The sequence below is a fragment of the Rhipicephalus microplus genome, chromosome 5 (assembly GCF_043290135.1).
Source record: "Rhipicephalus microplus isolate Deutch F79 chromosome 5, USDA_Rmic, whole genome shotgun sequence".
Lineage (NCBI taxonomy): Eukaryota > Metazoa > Arthropoda > Arachnida > Ixodida > Ixodidae > Rhipicephalus > Rhipicephalus microplus.
The window spans coordinates 124,283,734-124,308,645 of NC_134704.1; the positions used below are offsets into that span (position 1 = coordinate 124,283,734).

The 24,912-nt window shown below is 44.9% G+C and overlaps 1 protein-coding gene and 1 non-coding gene across 4 annotated transcripts in view; one reads left to right on the forward strand and one right to left on the reverse strand.

Moving 5' to 3' along the window:
• Positions 1-24,912, reverse strand: part of LOC142817928 (NADP-dependent malic enzyme-like) — a 141,152-nt gene that overhangs the window by 78,849 nt on the left and 37,391 nt on the right. The window contains exon 1 of one of the 3 annotated variants that reach the window (XM_075895905.1): positions 14,775-14,902. The exons of 1 other annotated variant lie outside the window; for it this stretch is intronic. The gene's annotated coding sequence lies outside the window, so the exon portion shown is untranslated. Of the gene's footprint in view, positions 1-14,774; positions 14,903-24,912 lie in introns of those variants that run through there. One more of the 3 variants, XM_075895906.1, reaches the window with a different exon arrangement.
• TRNAG-UCC (transfer RNA glycine (anticodon UCC)) lies at positions 19,290-19,361 on the forward strand. Its single transcript has one exon. It is a non-coding gene; the product is annotated as a tRNA-Gly (tRNA).

The following is a 24,912-nucleotide window of genomic DNA, read 5'->3' on the forward strand; positions in this document are numbered from 1 at the left end:
CACAATACCCATAATATTTCAAGTTGTGAAGGAATGTTGATAAGGGAGCAAGATAGCTCTTTGCTAGTGGCGATGAGTACTCCCCCACCCCGTGCGTTCTCACGGTCATGACGAAAAAGATTAAAGTGCGGCAAGTCAGCCAGAGCCTCTGTATCCGAAATGTCGTCAGTAAGCCACGTTTCGGTCAATAAAAGTATACTACTGCCAGATGATTTTAATAGATTAGACAGGGGCACGCGCTTAGGAAGAAAACTGCGGGTGTTAGTATAAATTACCGAAAACGAAAGCTTAGCTTTAGTGCTTGTACGTGGCTGTTGGCGCGCTTGCCGTCGGCGTACTGATCCCTATGTTTTTTCTTTGACAATTCCTGCTTCGTGGTCGTAAATGTATCGCTTAGAGCCGATGTGCAAAGTTTGGAAGCGCAGTGAAAATGGCACAGATTTGCTCCTAGCGAAAGCAACGAGCTCTTTTCGGGCTATTCTAACAGGGTGTGTGAATTCTTCGCCAATGCTAAAGTTAGTACCTTTTAGTTTTGGGCCGTTTGAAAGGATAGATTCTTAAGTTGGAAAGACGAAAATTGCACTATTATAGGCCGTTTGTTGTTATTGGTGTGCCGCCCTAGGCGGTGTGCACGCTCTATGTCTTTCGGTTCGATTGTGAGTTGAAGTCGTTCAAGGCAGTGCTGGATTATTATTTCTTCTGACTGAGTGTATGTTTCCTTAGGATTAGTGTCAGGGAGATTGTAGAATATTAGATTGTCACGCCGGGAACGGTTCTCGATGACATCGAGACGCCCGTCTATGTCGTACACACGGTGCGTTAGCTCAGTGGTATTAGTATTTATTGCATCTACTTCCGCTCGAAGGGTTAGAAGATTTTGGCAGTGATTTTCCAAGTCAGCAATACGATTTCCAAGATCGGTGATAGTCTGGTTTGTGGTGGCTATCTGCGATTTAAGACCCTGCATTTATCGCATGCACTCGACCAAAAATTGAGATCATTAACCATTTAGCCAGGTGTCAGATAAACCGTAATAAAATGTTTTATTTATCTTCAACATAAATAAAATTACGACAATGTGAGGAAAATATATATATACTTAGTTTAGTTTTGGTTATTTAGCCCCTTCTCCCCTAGTCGCGCTAGTATCGTCGGCGAGCGTTGATGCCTGTGGCAGTGTGTATCGGATTCCGACACTTTTCGTTCCAAGTTTCGTGATACATCATCCATATATTTTAGTCATGGTACTTCCGTTAAACAGTGCCGCCGCCACTGTACGCGTATGAAGTCACGGTAAAGACCAGTCTTGCATGCGAACAGCCCACGTCCTGTCTCCATGTAGGTTGAGCGAAAGCCAAAGAGGAGAGGCATTGTGCGTAAAGAAAAATAGTTCAATGATTCAGAGTGCTTAGCACTCTACTATGGCAGAGCAGAAAGCCAAAAAGGTTTAGAAAAAATGTGTTTAACGATTTTGAGTATTTACTACTGCACTCTACTTTGGGAGAGCAAAAAGCCGTTCCTGCCCAATGCTGTGCTCGATGAACTTAGCTACGCAAGAGACAGTGGGATTGGGCGTGTTGGTATAACATCATAAAGGGTGCTTACCAGCGCAAACGACAGGGCAGGAGGGGACGATTACCTTCACAAGAAATAAATTGTTGGCAGTTCAGCGCTCTGTCTCGTCTTTTCTCCTGTCCCCTCCTGCCCTGTCGTCTGCGCTGGTAAGCACCCTTTATGAACTTAGCTACGACATGCGTGTTTTAGAAGAAGTGGTCAACAATTCAGATTACTTGGTACTCTACTATTCGAGAGCGTAAAGCCGTCCCATGGGCCTCACACTTTTTATCGCCGACGCATTACGGGAGCGGGGTTTTCGGTATGCCTATACGCTTCTTCACCAGCAACTTCGACTCACGACCTCTTCTATATGTCATTCTACACATTCTTCATAACTGCAATAGCCACAATTATTGATCTCGTTGACATCTCTAGTCATTTTACGATGAAGTTTTTATCAAGGTGTTTCACGGGCGTTCTTTACTTCTCTGCGGGACCTTTATGTGGGATTCAGAAATTTTCCAGACGGAAAGGAAATAAACTCATAATAGCATATAAAGTTTGGCAAACTTTGCGCTAAGAGAGCTTCCGGGTACGAGGACCCATGTCCACAGTGTAAGGACTGGTGTAAAATGCCCTTATACCATGACATTGCTCTATATCAGAAGTCGGCCTCCTTATGAGGCGGAAGGCCGAGTTGCATGGCTCTGTCTCAACGGGGGCCGTAGGACAAACGTAAAGATGGGGTGTTGGTGGCTACGCAGAGTAAGAAAGAAAAAAATTAAGATCATTGGCAATATTGTACAAGTCCGCCTCGGTAAATCAGTGGCTAGGGTGCTCGGCTGCTGAACCGAAGGTCACGGGTTCGATCCCGGCGGTCGCATTTCTATGGAGGCGAAATGGTAGAGGCGCGTGTACTGTGCCATTTCAGTGCGCGTTAAAGAACGCCAGTTGGTCGAAATGTGGAAGGTTTCATGTGGAAGATTCTCATGTGCAAAGTTTCGGTAGAAACTGATGCGCGCGTGCTCGGCGCCCCGGCTGTGACGGGATGGGTGACGTCACTCAGAACGGAGCCAATAGCGCGTGCTTTAGTACGACCCTGAGAACGACGTAACTAATAGCACAGCCAGTGGAGACCACTTGTGACACCACTGCTGGACAGTTTTTTTTTTTTCATTTCTTATAGCCATGGACAGCTTTCGCCGTAAAGCTTTGTCAGCGTGTCGATCGGAGAGCGATCAAGATCGAGTAAATAATGTAAAGTACATGTGCCAGTAGTCCAAGTCCCGCACATCCACCCAAGCGAAGCTGATATTGCCTGGAAAAGGTTCGCGTTACGAAAAAAAAAGAAAGTAAGAATTTTCGGGAGCCCTTTCCCAATTACTATAGTCCAGCAGAAGGGTCACATCACTGTTGCAACAAGAGTCGGTTTCGCGGCGTCACATCCCGCATAACTCCCGCAGGCCTGCGCTTACCAGGTTAAACAACGAGCTGGTGCGTCAAACAATGTCCGTGAATGATTGAGGAAGCGGCGCGACTGACAATCCTTGCGGTCGTGAACTGGGTGCGCTCCGTGCCGCTATAACTTGTACGGACAGGAGCTCGCCGCTTCGCGTGGTTCATTTTACGCTCACATGTTTGATGTGCGTGAACTACTCTGTCTTCACAAGGAACAATACTTGAGCAATAAAGGAAAATTCTAAAAAAAAGACACTACCAACGAAGAAACACAGCGCCGAAAAACTATAGGAAAAAATAATCCTATAAAGTCACGCACGCATTTGTGCAGTACGACTCGAAGGCGCTGACCATCTTTTTTTTTTTTCATTTTCTTCTCAGTCGACTGTATTCCATTTCTTTAGTTTTCAGCCGCGATATTAGGAACATGCACTTTCCAGAGCATTTCCTTACGCGTCTAGCTATCACGATACAGCGAAATTTCCCTTGAACGAACTTCAAAACACCCCGGGAAAAAGTTCGCTAACACCAAAGTTCGTTAAACTGAAATAGGTATGCTGAAACTTGTTATCAGGCGCTAAATAAAACATCAGTCGATTAAATGAAATTTAAATCTCTTTATATGTAGAGCTGCTTATTCGAATGGTAATTACTGCTTCTTCAGCATGTTTTAAGAAATGCAGCAATATTTTGCCGCACTATAGTGCACTTATGAATGCAATGGTCATGAATTGAGTCACAGTGTCCAAGTTCTCACAGACCTTCTCCAACACAATACTCTGCACTGCAGTGAAGGACTTCACTTTTTCGAAGTGCATCAATGCTCCTTCGGCAAAAAATCGTGTTGTTTTCTTAACCAACGTTACAATTGGTAGTCACGCGCTGTCTGTACCCAGTCTTTGCGGCAATTTTTGATTAATATGACGTGCGAGGCATTGAATGGTGTCACAAAATATGTTTGTAGAACTGAGATTTACTTTGTACTCTTTCTTCTAGACTGAAGCGCGGTAGCACTGGGTCCAATGACGAATTTTCAGTTCGTACAACTGGATATTTAGTTTAACTGGAGTTCTTTTATGTGGTATTTTACTGTATTCGGCACGTCTGACGCCGTTGTGCATCCACTTTGTCGAAAGTTTTTTTTTCTTACTATTTTTCGTTACACACAGTGGAAACTGTCATAGCCGCCCTTTTTTTCTTTATTGGGACTTCTACGAAGACTAGAGCAAGATCCACCAGGAAGACCGTTTCCTCTTTTCTGGTGGTTACTTTAAAACCTGCACCACACACCTAGTCACGCGATACCTTCAAAATACGAGCACAAGCTAACCTGTGGCGGTACTGAATGTTACCACAATCATGATGGTCGTTCATGGACTCGAAGCACTCAGAGGAATACAAACTCGATTTATGACGACCTGGTAACATCTTCTCCTCTTTCATACGTTCACCGAGCTGTTAAATATGTATAACTCCATTCAGTGGTTCATTTTGTTGGAATGGATCTAGGGTGCGGGTTTAGGATATTCAGTGAGCCCAATCACGGCAACGAATATAAGCATATACCGCTTATGATTATTACATTATTATGCATACACCGCTTATGCTTATTATAGCCGGCGTGACGACGCTAGGAATCGGTCATAACACGAAAGTAAAACGTGTTCTTACCGAAATAGTTGACTGTTTACTGCACACTAACATACAAGACAGCTTGAGCTACGTATTTTGCCGCATACGTCCACGCTGACGCTTGGTCGTGCATTTCCAACCCGACGACTCACGCGCACACTCAGTGACTAAGCAGACCAATGTGGTAGCTGTAGAAGTTATCGGTATATAGGAGCGGAATCGAAGAAAGCGGTGGGCAAGGCAGACAAGCGTCGCTTATTGTCCGCAGAACTTGGGCGAAGGTCGCACACTCCCGCCGTGTTGGAGAGTTGTGGAACACCACGGCTCGACTGGAGCGAAACACGCGTCGTACCCTCCTCCATGTTGGCCGGCCGCTAAGGTCTCTTGATAAAGCACCGGCCGCAATGTTTTCTCGGGGGGAGCGTAGGCAACCCACGCGCTGTTACAGGCATGAAGTTTAGGAAACTCTATATATGGTTACAGCCATGCTACGCTGGCACGCGTCGCAAAGCTACTAGTACACTTCAGCATAGCTATTTTTGGTACGGATGGATGATCTGAGCGAAACGGACGCTTTAGGACGTGTGGACGTTTGGGCAAAGGTTGCCTCCCGGTAGTATTTCTTTTTTCTTTTATTGAGAACGCGTCGAAAGATACGCACGTGTAACAACGACGCCTTGAAGGAGTTAATCGTGGAGTGGATACTCACTTCTCCAAATTTACAGCTCCACTGCCCTTCATCGGCAATTCTCTGGCAAACTTTTTCCAGTTCAATTCACTTCTGTTTCACTGTACTCGGTTTTTCCATCATAAGAATTCACATATGAAAATGAATTCGCAAAGGACATTGCACCAGAGTTTGCCAAATCCGTTACATCATTAGAGTGCGTTTGCCAAACCCTTCGGAAGCCAGTTTCATTTCTCGAATAGAAGGTATCCAAAACAGAGCAGCCAGGTACGTACTGGGCAGGTACCGTAGAACGGGCAGTGTCAAAATGACGGAAAAAAATGAATTTGCGAATTCTTGTCTTCACGACGACGGAGGTTAAGGCTAAAACTGTTTTTTTAATATATAACAACAAGGTAGGCATAAAAAAAAGATAATTATTTAAGTACACTTTTTATGTTTCTATGCGTAATGATCACAAACACAAAATCCGTGAACACCGGCCCAGGACGTGCATGTTTGAGAATTCTTTTTTCCGAAGTGTATAGCCGAATGGAACAAGCTCTCTGAAGAACAAGTATGTTGTGCAAATGAAGACATATTTGTATCTCTGTTGTAAGCCCCCCCCCCCCCCCCCCGCTGTAGCGCCCTAGGGCAATGCTGGGTAACTCTTGAATAAAGAATAAATAAAAAAAGAGTCATTGTCAGAACAGTTATATAGTTTGCCGCGGTCGACAACCTCAGTGGACTTCCTCTGGAGCATACGTGCCTTTATTTATATTTATTTTAGTAAACATCACTATGACGACGCGGTAATAATAGTTTCCAGACATGCCCAGCATTGTTTCACCTGCAGGTGAACGACCTCCCACTGGCATATACAGGAGGATGCATTGCGAAGACGTAGCCTGCAGTGCTGCTGTCTCTTGGTTGTGTAAAAACCCCTCGCCTCTTATAAGGAGCTGCTTGCTTGTCATCGTGGGTCAAATCACACACTTCAAGGGAGGAAAAAAAGTTAGACGCGCACTGTCGGGCAGGGAGCAAGGCGTACAATTAGCCCGGAAAGCTCATCGGGCGCAGCTTGGGCGAAGAACGGCACGGTATAAAGTGTACGTGTATAATAAGCATCAACTAAAGAGCCCCGCCCCCACCTCAACGCCACCGGACACGTCAAAGCCTTGGCTAGTGCGTCAATCGCGACCTAGACGTCACTTACCCGTCGGCAGTTTTTTTCTTAAGCTTAGATCACCTCACTCTCTTTCTTTCTTTCTTTCTTTCTTTCTTTCTTTCTTTCTTTCTTTCTTTCTTTCTTTCTTTCTTTCTTTCTTTCTTTCTTTCTTTCTTCTTGGCAGTCTGGAGGTTGCAACCACTGAGACAAGCACGGTCTGTGTGTTTTCGAAGCCATCAAATAGGAGAAGTACAAAAAACAAGTTGCACTGTAGGCAATGCCTACGTATTGGTGCCTCGAAGTTGATAAACTCTCTTCATTTATTGTTCTTGCAGTTTTCTCGGTTGTCAATACTCCGAGCAAGAAAGCTCTGCGCGCACTCAGAGCTCTCGCCGTGAAAGCAACTCTTCTCTCCGAGTGCCAGTTCGGCGAACTAGTAACAATGCTTCTTGAACATGAGCAAACACGTGAACGGGACGAGCGACAGAGAAGGGTAAAGCGACACAACTACGTCTTTCTTTTCGTGCGGCCAAATGCCAAATACGACCGCGTAACGAAATAAAATTCTGGTGTTTTGCACGCCCTATCCAGCTTTCATTACATGACGGTTTCTCTCGTATATAAGAATCAAGGAAATATGGCGTTGGCAACTGAAGCTGCAGGAAAGCTAAACACAGATCACCAAAAGTGTATATCCATGCCAAAAACGTGTTTAAAACAATTGGTTAACAATTTAGAGCACTCGGTACGCTACTATTGGAAAGTTGAAACCCTTCCAGTGTGGCTTAACCACCTAGAAACATTCTATGCATGGTCTAACGAGCTGTATGTTTAAAAAAAGTTGTTAACGATTTAGAATACTTGGAAGTCTACTATGGTAAGCATATGCGTTAGCGTCTCCTCCCTCCCTCCCTCCCTCCCTCCCTCCCTCCCTCCCTCCCTCCCTCTCCCTCTCTCTCTCTCTCTCTCTCTCTCTCTCTTCGTTACACGTGATAGGACAACGCAATCCCTCTTCATTGAAGCGGCTAAACCACCCTGGTTTGCTAGCGATGTATAACCGGGCTTGTGCGAAGCCGAAACAACCCTGCATCGGCAGTTTGAACACGCAGAGAAAGTGTGGAGGAAGGCAGCGGTCTGAAAAACAAGCACGGACTTTCCCATAGGAGTGGCTAACGTCAGTAGTTCTCCGCACGCTGCACTTCCGCTAAAAAGAGAACGTCTTCCACGCACTTGACGCTGATTAAAGGTGTGCTCCCATTATGTTTAGCATACGGTACTAACTGCGCGCTGTATAACCAGTCGGGGGTCCTTACGTATGCACCTAGATCTATGTGAAAGAGTGTTGTCGCGTTCCTGCTCAACCGGAATGCATGCTGCCACGGCGCAGAATTAATCATACGACCTCGCGCTCTGCCGCGGAACATATACAGGCGCTCGTGGTGCAGTGGTTATCACATCCACTTTACACGCGGAAGGTCCCAGGTTCGATAATAATAAACGTTCACCACGCCAACCCTGTGGATAGTCATTGTACACGTCAATACAACAGGTGAAAGCATGTTGCTGGGCTCGTTGGTGCATTTTCTACAAAATGGCAGCAACGTAACGCAAGGCGAAGAAACATGAGCCGAAAAGAGTGCCGAAGCCCTTCCCTGTGCTTGTTTATTTTGAGAGCAAATGTTTGGGTGAGTGGGTGGTCCGTAATACCGACGACAGCGCAACAAGAGACGAGGGGTAGGAAGGAACGCAGATGCGCGCTGAACTTGCGACTGAAGGTTATTTACGAAACGAAGCAGAACATAAATAAAAACGACACGGGAACAAAAGGTTGGAGATCAATATATCTAAAAAGAGCCACAAATAGGAATCACACATGAGATCACACGTGAGATAATTGAGGCAGCAGAAATTCGGAGACTTGGCAATAACTGCGTGAGCAGCCCGTCCATCGCCTTGACGGAAAAAAGAAGTTCACTATTTGTCCCGTGCGGATGACTACTGGAAGAGCCGTATATATAGGTTGATTCCTCCTTCCAATTTTTTTTTTTTTGCATAAGGTAACGTGTATATAGTTGGAGCTAGCTGAATGAAGATGAAGAGGACCACACAATACAGCCGAGCAATCTGCAATATATTAATCTTCAATTTTTCGTTCACGTCTCTTTTTTTTCTTTATATTCTGCTCCATTTCGGGAATAAACTTCAATTGCAAGTTCAGCACTAATCTGTGTTCCTTCATATTCATTGTCTCTTGTTTCGTTGTTGTCAGTATTAGTTGCTTCTTCGCCTTACATTGCGTTGTTGCCGTTTTCTACATCCAACTGAGCGGCCTTGCGCGCACACAGCCATCGATGCAACCGGGAAGTGTCCCATGTTCAGGATAGTTTTCCTATTTCGCTGTGAGTGATCCACGGGATGCTTAGAATAAAAACAGAGCTAAACGCGACAAGAAGAAAAAAGAGAATTCATTAGGGCGCGTTTTCAAAAATCTCTCTTATTAACGCAATAATTATTTGTAATAGTTCCGCTAATCCTAATGCGGGACTTCATAAGCGAAGGGGAGCAGCCAATCGCAGAGACCACTTACGACCTACTGCCGTTGTGAATACAACCCCAGAATTTGCTTTCCTTTTTTAATGCCAAAGCATTAAAGAGCTCGTTTCACATAAATTCCGGTTTCGGAGTCGGCGTCGTTGGTTGCGAGAGAAAAATCAACGTTGTCTGCGAGCGAAAATTCGAGATAGATGCGAATAAATAACTGGAACCTTTACTTCAAGTGGGAATAATATCCAGCACATCTTTGTTGAAAGCAGGTGTTTTTCTAAAGAGCGAAACACCTGGTCGAAACTGTTAAAGAAAAAAAAAACCTATAGACTAATGTCACGCAGTGCAGCGTCCTCGCACGTAATATTGCGCGATAAAAGGATAAACTCAATCGCATGCACTAGTCGTGAAAACACGCAACGAGTGGTTTTTTTAAAGCCCGCCAATTAATAAGCGCAAAGACTATTGATTTATATTAATAATTAGGAATAGCATCAACAATGTGCAGACGGCCTCGCCACGGTGGTCTAGCGGCTGAGGTACTCGGCTGCTGACCCGCAGGTCGCGGGATCAAATCTTGGCTCTGGCGGCTGCATTTTTGGTGGAGGCGGAAATGCTGTGGGTGCACAATAAAGAACCCCAGGTGGAGTGAATATCCGGAGCCCTCCACTACGGCATCCCTCATAATCAAATGGTTGTTTTGGGACGTTAAAGCCCACTTATCAATCAATCAACAATGTGCACAAATACGCATGCTACCTCCGGACGCGTAGTGGGTATTAGTGGGTATATGCTTGTGGGAATAGAGTTTCATACAACAACCAGAGGGGAATCCGGCGCTAGTGTCTACGCCAGATTACCCTCTAGATGTTATTGCATGAAACTCGACGCTTGTGGGTATATCAGATATTATTCGTGTGCGCCTACAAAAAGTAAGGAAAGTGTTTTTATGATTAAGATTGGTAAAAGAAATGCTCGTGCTGGAAGAGACGAACGATGTGGGACATTTGGCTCTCGTTATACCGCTCGTTATACTATACCATGACCAGCGGTATACTTCTTCCTCCATCCAGTGCAAAGAGGAAAATCGTGCTTGTCTGTGGTAATTGCGAAGGTCGAATGTCACCGTTAAATAAATGACGGAGGAAAAAAAAGAACGAAAGTAGTTTGTCAGTCAAGCGTGTCTCTTCGCCGACCACTACAGTATACACGTGAGCATGTATAAAACGCTACAGTTAATGCACACCGCTAGCCCCAAAATTCCGAACACATCCCTCAAGTGCGCATATTGAAAAAAATAATTCGTCGCAAATTGATTGATTAATTTTGAATTAACTGAAAGCTCGAATGTATACTATTTCATCATGTCGAATGCACAACGCACTGAAGGCCAGATGCGAGAGAGAATTTTTGCCCCGCCTGCTCGCAAAGCACCCGTGCTTCCATCTCTCGACTCAGTAGTGTTACTGTCTTATGATTGATTAAATTAATGAATATTTTATTGATTGATTGATTGATTGATTTGCTCTGAGCGTACAGATTTTTTGTGCTGATATGCAAGCTCTGCACACTTCATGTTCTCGCCGCTACAGAGTGAGCTGACGCTGATATACGACAGGGATAACCACGCGCAGTTACGGAAAACCATGCGCGTTCTGTAAAAATGTGTCCAGCGCTACGTGGTCATGCGATGATTATATCTCATATCGGGAACCATTATCTTTGGCTAACAATGACTGCATGCTCCGGTTCGATAATGTTATCGTGAAGTAGTACAAAAGCAGCTGACCAGTTTCAAACACTTCTCATTTCACCTGTACAGCCTGCGAGATCTTGTGAGCATGCGAGCTGATTGGGGAAAGTGAAAATGAAAAAAAACAGGGGCTCGTTTCTTTTGTTAGACACAACCCAGTGACTCCAATAGACAATTGAGCCATGGAAAATACGGGGTACATCAATAATTGTCTTAAACTACACTGTATAGTAACTATTCCGAAATTATAAATCTAGTAAAAGTCAACCCAAACAACCCTTTCCATCGCTGGATTGCCAATCCACAGCCTTCTCGAGGTATTCCAGAAAAAAAGCTATTTATTACAGTTTTTGGGGTACCTCCTATGTTTCTCGAAGTAATTTATAGTCACGGCACATGTAAGGCAAAAGGTTGAAACTTTAGCAGGTGTTGTGCAACACCATTGGAACAGATGCTCCATTCCTTTGCAAGTTACTTATTTATTTATTTATTTATTTATTTATTTATTTATTTTATGGCTACACGTACCTTTTAGATTAAAGGTATGAATTGCATGTTAATACTGTAGAGGAAAAATGAACAAAACATTTCAATGTTCAAGAAAGACATAAAATGTTCTATAAACCAATTTATTTGTTCATTCGTGTTATACGTCTTCTGTAACTTATATTAAAAAAAAAAATACATGAACTGCTTTCAGTGCCTTAAACTTCTAGGGACCTCAGTTTAGCGGCAAAGTCGCAATAAAAGAGACGTTGTAAACGACATTTTTGCCGAGCGAAATACATTAAAGGTCGTTTCTAGCGTGCATTAAAGTAAGTAACCCTACGAGATAATTTAGTGGTACCGCGAAAATGAAAATGTTACGCGTAGAGGAGTCCTCGAGCTTGCAACCACGAAGTGTACAGGCACAGCAAGACGACGTCCACGCGCCACGGGTTTCCGTGTTTCGGTATGTACACACGTACGCGTACATCGATTTCTTTCCCGCACGAGGATGCGCCGCGCGTCATCCACTTCCCGCCTCCCCGCAACGCGGATCCGGCATCAAATCATTGTTTGCAAACCGCGAGACGGCAGAGCGCGCTACGCGTAACGTGTACTTCGTACGGACCTATTGTGTTGCTCAGTTGTATGGAAATGAATAAGCTCTACTGGGTTACGAAACGAATCATTCAGAGTTATCCGTCTGTAGCTCGAAGCCAGGAGGGCATCAATTCGGCTTTATCCCAGAGGGGGGAGAGTCTTGGTCGAAGAAAAAAAAAAGAAATCCTTCTTAGTACGGGGACCGAACCTGGGACCACAGCCTATAGCTTGGATTTCCTTATGAATTTGTGCTACAAACGGGCGGTTGTCAATTACCCCGTTCTTTACCTTTCCGCCACAACTTATTTTGCATTTTTTTAGCCATCTTCGACATATCGCGGAGATAACATTTGCGATTTGAGATAACATTGAGAGACTACCTTTGCGAAGTGAGAGCAAGAAGGAGGCTGCAAGAAACGAAGCAGACAGAGAGGTGGAAGCCAGAGAAATTGCATGCACAGAAAACTACGGTTGGCTACTTTACACACGGGATTAGAAAAGGAGCATACAAAGATAAGAGAGAAAGGGAGTGAGAGACATTGGAGATAGCAAAAAAAAAGTTCGGATGTTAACTGGAACGAAAAAAAAAAAAAACACCGGGCCTGCTCAGACCTCACAGCACTGTCACAGCGAAAGCTGGAATAGCAGCCTTTGAGAGCCCCCTCCTCCCCCCTCCCCCTTTTTTATCGCTATTTGGCTATATCTGCTGCAAGCACACTTGCAAGGCATCCACTACGCCATTATACATTCTGTAAGGCAAGCTTTCATTATGCCATCCTTCGTCATTCTTCGGAGAAGCGTGGTACCCGCTGCAAACTTGCAAGAAACTTCGCGCTTTTTTGTGTGTGTTGCGGATAATGACGATCAAGGATGAAGAATCACGCCAGAAAAGTTTGTGATGCCAACAATCTACTGCCCAAGACCATCCGCAGTGGATATGAATAGGTGGACAAGATCAAGTTTTTTTACAGGGTTGGAGCATTCGACGGCCCACTCGTTGCGCAATTCGCATTGTGGGACACGTGGTTGTTCTCTTGCTGTTATAAAACGCTTTATTACTCATGTTAACGCGATTCCTTTCCCAGCATCAAGCTTGCCTAAGGCCAGTTTGCAAGATAGTTACAAGCAGCGGCGTGGCTAAGTACCAAAAGTATACTCCTATAAGGCAAAAAAGAAACTGGCGTGACTCAATGGTATAGAGTACTATAGGCTGGTAGGCAGGGGACCCGGCTTCGAATCACATTCTGTTCTCGGTGTTTTCTTCTTCTTTATTTACTGAGTTTTTTATTCTTATTTTATACACCAGCGGAAGTGGACAACTACGGTGCGCACGCGACCCGCGTTGTGTTATCATAATATCTTTCGCTGTAAAAAAAAAAAGAAATGAGAGAGAGAAAGAAATAAACAAACCACGTGATCACAATCAGTGCCATTCACTGCAGCATGACATGACGTTTGTCAGTACACTACATACGTCATACTAAGCATGCCGAGATTATAGTCGCACATACGCAGGTCTGCCGTGAGAATTCCACTAATGCACTCGTAGCCCACCACTGCGACAGCTCGTGAGGTCTGTATTCAAAAATAATCCCTGCTGGCAATATATAGTCTTTCATTGATGAAAGCTTCTCCAGTAGTGTGACTTTGTAACGGTGCATCGACTCTATCGGTCGATACGCAAAATGCAAACAGGAAGTACGTATACGTTGCCTCCTGTCAACTGTCATTCATTCATTCATTCATTCATTCATTCATTCATTCATTCATTCATTCATTCGTTCGTTCATTCATTCAGCGAGAACTGAAGTACGTTTGAAACCTGCGCATTTACAAACGCAATTCCACATCACGGAAAGTAGGACGACTTATTCATCTTTATTTATGCGCTGCACACGTTTGTAAAAAAAAGAGAAAAACAATGAGCCTAAGCTAACGTTTTAGTAGGTGGGCTGCTAACTGATCCAGCTCCCTCTCCCCATCCCGCATATAAAAGCAGCTACGATTTATATACAGCGTATCCGGTGCGGTAAGTTCCCACACATAAACCAAGATTTCATTTATTATACGTAGCACAATAAACGTAGCACACTTCTAGCGTTTCAGGGACAAAAAAAATACATTTAGAAAATCATTATCACCGCAAAATATATCAGCGAACGATACGATTCAAAATAAAAATGTTTATTCCCTCTCCGTGACTGCTACTCAAAAGGGGCCACGTTTTGTAACTCAAAATCTGTTTAGCAATTTCCCAACTAGAATGAATAACTGGTTTACGTATATATACCCACAGACTTTTGTTATTATTATTATTATTATTATTATTATTATTATTATTATTATTATTATTATTATTATTATTATTATTATTATTACACACCCTTTGCGATCCGCAGTGGTCATATAATTTGTCAGATCGGCAGTTGCAAGAATACGAGTAAAGACGCCTACAAAGCGTTTAAGGAGCTACTTTGTACACATAGCTCAGAAAATGTTGCGTTTTTTTTTCATATCAATAGCACAAGCACATAGGTACAGCGGGAAGTGTTGAAAGCGCGTCTTTCTGTTGTGCTCAGAGACCCCTACGCGACTTTACTCAATCAGTGGTTTTGCTTCAGTTTTAGTGAGAAACTTACTCTTTGTCGAGTTAGCCCCCTTTGAGCAGTGTTTTGCGTTCATTCAGAAGGGTAAATCGTTAAGTAAACAGCGAAAGCTTAATGCATGTAGTTTGTCAATCAATTTCTGATCACCAAGTATTCCGATGCGGTCTCTGAAGCCTCAGTGTGACATTTGCAACAAAATATTGGTGAAAAATGAATGAAGAACAAGCCATCGCAAGCTTTTAACAACAAACAACAGCTCCCAAAGCAATGAAATTACTTTGACAGAATCAAAACAGAACTCACGGTTTTCGAGTAGACGGCAATCTGACGCAACAGAAGCCGGCTGGAAGTCAGTCTTTTGTACCAGACGATGCCGGCGGTGAAGCAGACGACGCGCGCGTTCGCTTCGAGCTGAAGCTGAATCTCCTCGGGACATTCACTCGGAGGATTTCAAGCTGGACGGTTGTGCCCTCGCGATCTCCGACTTCAGCGTAGCTCCCGCCGACTGGTTCGCCCTCCGCGGTCTCCTGATGCCGTGCAGCTCTCGCATTGTGGCACCCCGCCCTTGGACTGCTTCGACCGGATCCCCACTTTCCTATCTCCTTCTTTTTTCCTCTCGTTGGCTGGCGGCTTCTTATCCATCTATTTTCCTTCTATTCTTTTTATTCCTTCTCTCTATATCTTTTATTCCCCATATCCCATTCCTCTGCTGACCTGTTGAGGTGTCCTCGTAAGGAGAGACAGTTACGGGTCGGCACCTTTCTTTTCTTTTCTTCTGATATAACCACAATCTCTCTCCTCGGCGCGGATCACCCAAACAACACGGGCTTTTAGATCGCCAATTCGCCTCTGCACATCACGTTAGGTCAAGGTTGTTGTTGCTCCCTCCCAGGCGCACAATACGTAGTGACGCTGACGGTCGAACGGCTGATCGAGCAACAGGCAAGAAACAGCAGTTGCAAACCGCTCTCCGTCCGTCAGTGCGCTCGGAATACCACGTGGTACGCAGACGTAATACGCCTTTTTTATTCTCTCTCTCTCTCTCTCTTTATTACATTTTCTTTGTTCCTCGAACGCTGCAATTTGCGTTTCCCTTTTCTCTATGTTGATCGTTACACGTGGATATGACGTCACAAAATGTAAAAGAAAAGGAAGGAAAAAGAAACGTACGACGATATCGCGCCATTGCAGGAAAGCCCCGCCTTTAGGAGGCGCTTCCCCCGCGGGCTATGAAGAGGAAGGGAGATCTGGACGAGGAGGCCAGAAAGAAAAAAAAAGTTAAAAAACGAAAACGGAACGAAAACGCCCAGCAGCGGCTGCGTACTACATGGCCGTGAACACACGCGCAGGATGACTGAACGTGGCGATAATCATATAACGGAGGCAAGGAAATCTCGGCGACTCCAGTCGAGCGCCCTTTGCAGATGCGCGACCGCGTATATTTTTAGTGATAGATAAATAGCGGGAAGAAAAGTTTCGTTTTGTTTTTTCAATGCACACCCGATAGCATAGCGAAACGCTTTCCTCGCGTCCTTCACTTCGTTTTATCTTCAATCATTAAGTGGTCTCACATATCTCCAGGGTGGATAGATAGACATATCGCTTTATATGTTTCGCTCTGGGCGAGAGATTTTGTCCGCGTGTTATGCGGACGAAGTTGGAGTGTTCGTGCGATCGCGACTCGCTTGAAAAAACACGTTCTTAACATATGCATATAGCCCGCGGCGGTACAAAGGCCCTCGCTACTGCGACTGGAGCCGCCATTTTAGCAGATATCGCGGTCACTGTCATAGTAAGTCCATAGTTGAGACGCAGCATACACGGATCGGACGACATATGAGTGAATAAAAAATGTTGCCTCAGCGCTACGGTGTTGTGATTAACAAGTGACGTGACGCAGATAACTTGATTCAGCTACGTCCAGCCCGCTAGAGTATTATGAGATTCCGAAGAAATTTGGGTGCACGTTAAAGAACCCCAGGTGGTCGAAATTTCCGGAGCCCTCCACTACGGCGTCTCTCGTAATCATATGGTGGTTTTGGGACGTTAGACCCCACATGTCAATCAATCATTCCGAGGAAAGACAGGCACATAGTGTAGTTATTTAATGACGTCTGGACCAAAGAGACTACATACTAAAGCCTTCTTATATAGTCTGAACTATCACGGTTAAAACATTGTTGTTGATGTTTTTTTTTTTTTGCATTTAACACTCAAAATGTCATCTGTATATTGCTTTTTTTTTTCAAGGACGGTGAACATTTTCTTGATTGATTGATATGTGGGGTTTAACGTCCCAAAACCGCTATATGATTATGAGAGACGCCGTAGTGGAGGGCTCCGGAAATTTAGACCACCTGGGGTTCTTTAACGTGCACCCAAATCTGAGCACACGGGCCTACAACATTAACATTTTCTTGCCAAGAAGCATTTGCAGCTGCACATCCCCCTCACTGTTCATATCGAATTGATGACGCGTGGAGGCATCGAGTGCGGGTGTTCCCCGGTGTCTTCGCTGTCCGCATCTAGCAGCCTTTTGGGCCTCCTGTAGGTAGAGCTGAAGGACTCTGGTAGAGCGCATGAATTCGGACCGTGGAGTAGCGCGGGAAGTTCAAACCAATAATTTCTCCCCACGCCCGGAAATTTTTACGTTTACGTCGTAGGTGCGTACATACGCCCACCACCGCCTACCCCCGTCCACGCACACAGTTTCTTGCTGCGCGTTCCGAGTCTGGAAGTTATTGCATACTTACTTGTGAGCCTTCTTTCACCTGGCCGCCAGGAGACAGGGTTTTCTCGGACGAATGAATTTTACATGTCGGATACACACCCAGAGAGGCGCGAAATTGTATATCTTTTGAGACATAATCGTAAAACCAACGCGCGCACTGGCCAGTTTCCTCAAGTGCGTTATTTTGCGCTCGTGTGCAGCGGTGTATTCACCGTTGCGTTTACTGTAACACCACAAAAGCCCTATTTCTGTTTACAACTGATCAGTGAAGGCCACAAATTCTTGAATCTGCGGCACACGCGTCCACGTACTAAACAACCCACGTGACCAGCGAGCGAGTCACATTGTGTGACCCTCATGTAGTCTCTGATCAACAAAATTTGTTACTTAAGCTTGACGCCACGAGATGACGTCATGTAGTGACCGCGTCATCATGCGGCGTCCACGATCGCCCAAAGATGGGCCAATCTGAGAATCAGTGCAACACTTCCCGAATTGCGCAGAGCTTTAGCGGAGCGGTGTGCGTTTTGGTGCACGTTTCGCCGCGTCAAGCGAGTCCTTTTACGCACTGCGTTGCCGCTGTCTTGAACATCGAACAGAACACTTCGTCATGATGAACCGGCGCGCTTTCTTCATCGTTTTCTTTTTCCTCTTCGTCTCCTATTCATTATTGTGCCTCGCTCCCAAAAAAAAACATGTCCCTATTTACACTTTGACGGGCACGAGATAACAACGCAAAAAGAAAGAAAGAAAGAGAGAAAGAACGAAAGAAAGAAAGAAAGAAAAAAGAAAGAAAGGGCACGACACACAGGGAGAATTAAGTAAACAGAGAAAAATAAATATATACGAGAACAAAGAATAGAAAAACGCGAAAAGTGGAGAAAAGAAAAGGAAAATAAGCAAAGCAAAAGTGAGAAAGAGAAAGAAATAGATAGACAGAGAAGGAAAGAAAATGAGAAGCAACTGAGGAAAAAAATAAATAAATAGCGAAAACCAGAGAGAGCGAGGTGAAAGGAAAGAAAGTAATAGAGAAAAGTAAAACATAAACAAAGGCGGCCAGCCAGCTTCGCACTTCCTTCAGGCCTGACACCACTATAGGGCGAGGCTGCCTTAATTTTTATTTGGCTATTTACTCATGAATAATCAATCATTATTTATTTATTTATTTATTTATTTATTCAAGGTCTGTGTTTTCTGAGCTTTTATTGTCACCGACTGATTGATTGATTGATTAAAACTTTATTTTTGTCCTGAGAAGACGCAGGGGAGACCCCGCGCCACCCGGCTAATCCCACGTAGGTACCGTCAAGCCGAGCTTGGCGGCCCATTCACGGGCACTCTGGACGGCCAGGGTTTGATCCTTAAGTTCGGGGCTGCGTAAGAGCGCAGCCCACCTGTCCTCGCTGAGGGCGGGGCCGATGGCTTCACATTCCCACAACACATGATTGAATGTGGCTAACAGTCCACAAGCGGGGCAATCCGCACTTGGATACCGTTCAGGGTACATGGCATGAAGAACCGCAGGGTTAGGATGTGCAATTTTTCGCCATCGGCATTTAGAAGGCCCCCTGCGAAACCTCTTACACTACTCCCCCCCCCCCCCCCCCAACGTGCTTTGCCAATATTTTGCGCCCCGTTGCAAGAGAGAGAGATAAAGTGTGTGTGTGTGTGTGTGTGTGTGTGTGTGTGTGTGTGTGTGTGTGTGTGTGTGTGTGTGTGTGTGTGTGTGTGTGTGTGTGTGCGCGCGCGCGCGTGTGTGTGTGTGTGTGTGTGTGTGTGTGTGTGTGTGTGTGTGTGTGTGTGTGTGTGTGTGTGTGTGCAGTACTACAAGAACCACGCATTCATGCGCACATTGTTCTTCTTTCAAGATGTTATTTCTTTGCGCTAAATAAGTAAAACAAATTGCACGGCATTCATGCGTTTTGTATTCAACACCCTACATGAAAATATTTTGCATGCACTTAGTTATCACAAAGTACTATGGGAGATTCAAATATAACTTCCGCGTCGCAAAAATTACAGATAGCGAAACAGATCCAGTTTCAATGAAGTTTCCCTAAAACTCAAGCTAATGCACTGTCCGGCGGGCGTCGGTGGTATAGTGGTTAGCATAGCTGCCTTCCAAGCAGTTGACCCGGGTTCGATTCCCGGCCGACGCAAAGTTTTTTTTTCTTTTTTTCGTTAGACGATTATCAACGTTAAATCGAAGTGAGGCCTTTGTGATATGGGCTACTTCATCAACTTTCCGTGTTCTTCACACTCACTCGCACACAACCCTCGGCAACAATGCATACTCAAACGTGTTGTATGCTTGAACCCGTGTGATAAAAGAGCGCACCATACTTTATGGTTTATGCAATGTTTCTTTTTTGGTTCTCTTTTTCTTTTTTATTTTGGTTCTCAAAATTTCGCATTTACTCTGCGATCTTCCAGGCTGCGCTAAATGCGAAGATAAAAAGATTTTTTGCAGGATGTATAACATAGCGAACTGCATGCATTAAGAGATTTTTTTCCTTACATCACGACTAAATTGCGGTTATCTCGTAAATGAAAGTAAACAATGTAGTTAGAGTTGGCCACTCTCAAGTCAAGTCTTCAATCTTTGTCTGTATTTTATCGTTTTCTCACTCCACTATGTGGGGTTTAACGTCCCAAAACCACCATATGATAATGAGAAACGCCGTAGTGGAGGACTCCGGAGATTGCGATCACCTGGGGTACTTTAACGTGCCCCCAAATCTGAGCACACGGGCCTACAACATTTCCGCCTCCATCGTAAATGCAGCCACCGCAGCCGGGATTCGTACCCGCGACCTGCGGGTCAGCGGCCGAGTACCTTAGCCACTAAACCACCGCGGCGGGGTTTGTAGGCGTAACAGAGGCCTGCATATTGTCCGAAGCCACTGCACGTGGGTCAAACTTTCCGGAGCCCTACTTCACAGCGTCTTTCATAAATCATATCGTGGTTGTGGAACGTTAAACATCAGATAATACCGATCAACTCAATGGTCGTTGATTTCACTGCCATACGTTTAGGGATGGAGAGAAAAAACGCGGTAAACGTTTTATTTTTATTTTTTTTATATCGCGCCGAAATCTCCGCGCATAGCGTCGCTTCATTCGAAAGTGTCTCTTCCGTCTTTTCGTGACACTGGCGCCACTAAATTTCCGCAAACGTGGTATTTCTATGGCCCCTTCAGAAGATGATCTACGCCATTTCCACTCATTAGAAACCACGTGTGGCCTAGTGGACGCCCGGCAAAATTTATGACGTTACGGCGTTTGACGCGAGAATTTCAACGTCATCGCCACGAGCGTTTCGTTTTTGCGCGTTTCCTCGCTTACGAAGCGTCTTGTCGCGGCAATAGTGGTGATATTCTTCTTCTTCATCATCATCATCATCATCATCATCATCATCCTCATCAGCCTGACTACGCCCACTGCAGGGCAAATGCCTCTCCCATGTTCCACCAGTCAACTCGGTCTACATTTGCTTGCTGCTTCCACTTTAAACCCGCAAACTTCCTAATTTCACCAGCCCACCTAACTTTATATCTCTCCCTCACCCGCTTGCCTTTTCTCCGAGTCCAGTATGTGATCCTTGTTGACCAGCGGTTATCTTGATTTCGTGCTACGCGGCCTGCCCATGACCATTTCTTCTTGATTTCGACTTTGACTCCCTTAACACCCATTTGTTCCTCGGTGCACTCTGCTCTCTCCATATCTCTTAAAATAAGGCCTGACCACAGGTACACGTCACAACACGTCAGCGCGTGGAATTCCAACGCAGCGCCCTCCCCCAATGAAGAGAGAGGGCGCGTAACATCACGTAGCCGTGCGCCCTCTTTCTCCGCAGGGGAAGGGCGCGGCGCTGCGTCAAAAAGCCATGCGCTGACGTGCTGCGGCGGGTACGTGAGTTACACTTATCATTTTCCTTTCCATTGCTCGCTGCGTCGTCTAGTAGTGACATAGGAACCAAGAAAGAGTATTTTATTAAGGCGAGGAAAATCTTTCACGTCCCTTTTCTATCAAATGGACCGGGCGGCGGTGGTTGCTTTAGTTATTCGATGGTTTAGCCTACCATCTCCTTGCGACTATCTGATTCTGCGTGCTACCACCACATTTGTTCTCAGCTGGGCGCACACAGGCAGCTTGTCATATAAAGTCACATGACAACCTCGCCGACATCACCCAGCCATGAGAAACTCCATGACTGGCTACACTTACAAATTTTTCACACGCGCAGGTGTGTGAGTGGCAAATAAAGTGTCCCTGATAAATTCGTTAATATTTTAGAACTCGAAAAACCAAAAGGTATCTCTCTCGACATCACTAACTTTCCGTTTTAGCGAAGTGACTTTAGTTCCCTCATCACTTCATGAAATCGAGTTTCATCTGTCGTTTCTGATTGTGGCACATGCATTCTATTCGGTTAATTAATTTGCCGAATAAACAATGTTCGTTGAGAGACGTTTTCGCTCATAATATTTCAAATCATTGAGCCATTGAGTTGAATGTGTGATTAATTTAGCGGTATTTGAAATCCCCCCACCCATTCTTTCTCTTTCTTCTTTATTCTGGGCCCTAAATATGTACTTTTTACAAAAATAACTCAAATTATGAATTTTTTCTTAAAGATAGCACAATAAATTCAATCGATCATGAGGTAGTTGCGATGATTGCCTCACAATAATTTATTCATCGTGTTACCAGATCATTGCTCAACATCATGTTACCTGATCATTACATGATCATTATTGGTCATGTAATCATTGATTGATTACACGATTATCACATTGTTTGAGCAGACGAGCTTTCGTTTAAAATATGTACAATCCGTGCATTCCAGGGGCGTATGCTTACAAACTTTTTCCGTGAGGGGTGGGGGTGAAGTGGTTCCACTTTGATTAAGTATGTTCTTGTGGGTGCTCGAATGTGTCTATTCGCGCATATATAAACGTACAAAACTCAAAGCTTTCGTGAAGAGATACAGATTGAACCAATTCAACCACCCCCTGGCCACGTCCCGTTAATCTCTTGGCCAATCCCAGAAGTGGGTATGTTCCGCATGAACGATGTAAAAACAGCAGCAACGAATCTCACACTACCACAGGTGTTATAGTGAAGCGATACCTGGCGGCGGTTCATGCGACGATGCCGACGGTGATGTGTGCGGGAGGGCTGGGGAATCTCGCGGCGGAGTAACTGTTGCCGACGACAGCACCGCCCGCCAAGACCTGCCAGCGCAGATGGAGCGGTGGATCCGCTCGGTGGACTGCCAATCTCAGAAATGGGCGATCCAGCGGCTCGAGGGGGCCCTGGCCAGCCAGAGGAAAACGGGAACTCATGGCCCGCAAGCGCGGGGCGCGGGAACCCAAGTATTCTCTGTCGGGTCAGGTTCAACCCTCGAGTTCTTGGCCCAGTGTTTCTAGGACTGCATAGTCTAGAACATCAGAAGTGTAGACCACGCCCTGCGAGGCCGGCACCTACCCCACGCAGGATGCGTCCGTTCATGCGTCCATCCATGCAACTGTCTGTGTGTCCGTTCGTCCATCTATTCAACACTCCAAGTACCACCATCTCGCATCTTTTCATCATATATTCCCCATATAGAGGCACCGCCATTCAGCGGATATTCCAAGGACTTAACGAGAGGTGGCACTTGTACACTTTCTTACGGCTTGCGCTTCGGGTCTACTTCCCACTTTTAACCACCTCGAGTTCATGGTATATACTAGTTCACTGTATTCATGGCACTGCGGCCCAACGCTCGCTAAACCTTTCTAAAACCAAGGAGGTTACGCCCAGCGAGTATATATAACGTAGCAACCTTTTCGTGTCAGATAGTGCTCAATGTACATGCCAATGGCTGCTAACGGGAAATGAGAGACAGGAGAATTCGGCTTTTACTTTTTTAAGGCTGGCGCTTCGTATCTACTTCCCACCTTTAACCACCATGAGTTCATGGTATATACTAGTTCATTGTATTAATGGCACTGCGGCTCAACGCTCGGTAAACCTTTTTAAAACTAAGGAGGTTACACCCAGCGAGTATAACGTAGCTATCCTTTCTTGTGAGATAGTGCTCAATGTACATGCCAATGGCTGCTGATGGGGAATGAGAGACAGGAGCATTCGGCTTTTAGTTAACGCGCACGCCGCGAACTTTTTATTGTTCAACAAAGCACAGGAGAAATCTCCCACCGGCACGAACTGGCAGGTCAAAATGTAACACTGGTTACGGACTACGACTACGACTACGAGAGATGAACGGGTGCCGCTTTAAGGAGCTTCGCCCCTAAAATTAAGTGAATAAATAGATTGAGGACACGATGAGGTTCGAAGCCGGCTCCCCTGCGTGCCAGCCCAGGGTTCCATTACAGAGCCGCGCTGGTGCTTGAACTTTCGGCAAAAACTGACACTAGATATAGGCTTGATGTCGGGAAAAAAAATCTCATTAGCATGAGTAATGAAGCGTTTTAGAACAGCCACTGAAGGGACAACCAGGCATCAAAAAATGCGAATCTCCTAACGAGTGGGCCGCTTGGTGCTGTAGATGTAGATCCTAAATTTTTGGCTCACACCCACCTTGGGGGACTGGCCAAGAATGGGGTAGCTTATCAAAGATACACACACACACACACGCACACACACACACACACACACACACACACACACACATATATATATATATATATATATATATATATATATATATATATATATATATATATATATATATATATATATATATATATATATATATATTTAAATACTATAGCGAAAACAGAAATATTATTTTCAAAATTATTCGTGAGAAAAATTGAATGAATTAGTTCCTACTGAAGGAGAAATAAATGATTGATATCAAAGAGAATTTTCCTGTAGCCAAAATTGGTTCACTGAGAAAGTTTCGGTATTGAGGTTATTGGGTAAATCTTTTCGATTGTCCAATGAAATCTCGCACGGGCTCGCACACTTTCCCAACCCATTACTAAACCTTCAGGCATAATTATTCATCGTTGTCAGCCACTGCATTGTAAAATTGCTCAAAAATTCTTGCGAGGTTGTATTAAGTACCACGCTTCTCCGAAGAATGATGAAGGATGGCCTAGTGAATACCTACCCACCACATGATAATCTTTGGTGTTCAAATCCCGGCTGTGGCGGCTGCATTTCCGATGGAGGCGGAGATGTTGTAGGCCCGTGTACTCAGATTTGGGTGCACGTTAAAGAACCCCAGGTGGTCGAAATTTCCGGAGCCCTCCTCTACGGCGTCTCTTATAATCATATGGTGGTTTTGGGACGTTAAACCCCACAAATCAATCAATAATTTTTGGTGTAGTAGGTATACATTGCAAGTTCGCTTGTACCAGTTACCCTAAGAGTTTTAAAAAAGGCTCTCCGCTCGTCCAGTTCTCGCTGTGACTGTGCTGCGCGTTGCACGTAAGCAGGCCTGGCGGTTTTTTCAGAAGCTTCATTGCGGTCATTCTCTTTGCGTCTCCTGGATTATACATCTCTTATCAATACTCTTAGCCATTCGAAGAGTTTCAATGAATGACTCGGCAGTTCTCATAGTTACTGATTCGCAGCTCAGCTTCTCCTTCCGACTGTATTCTGAGTTCACTCACATCATTAATCCCTAAAAGTTTGCGTTCTGTGCGATTGGTATGCGTTCATAGTCATCATGGCATATTTCTGAACAAGATG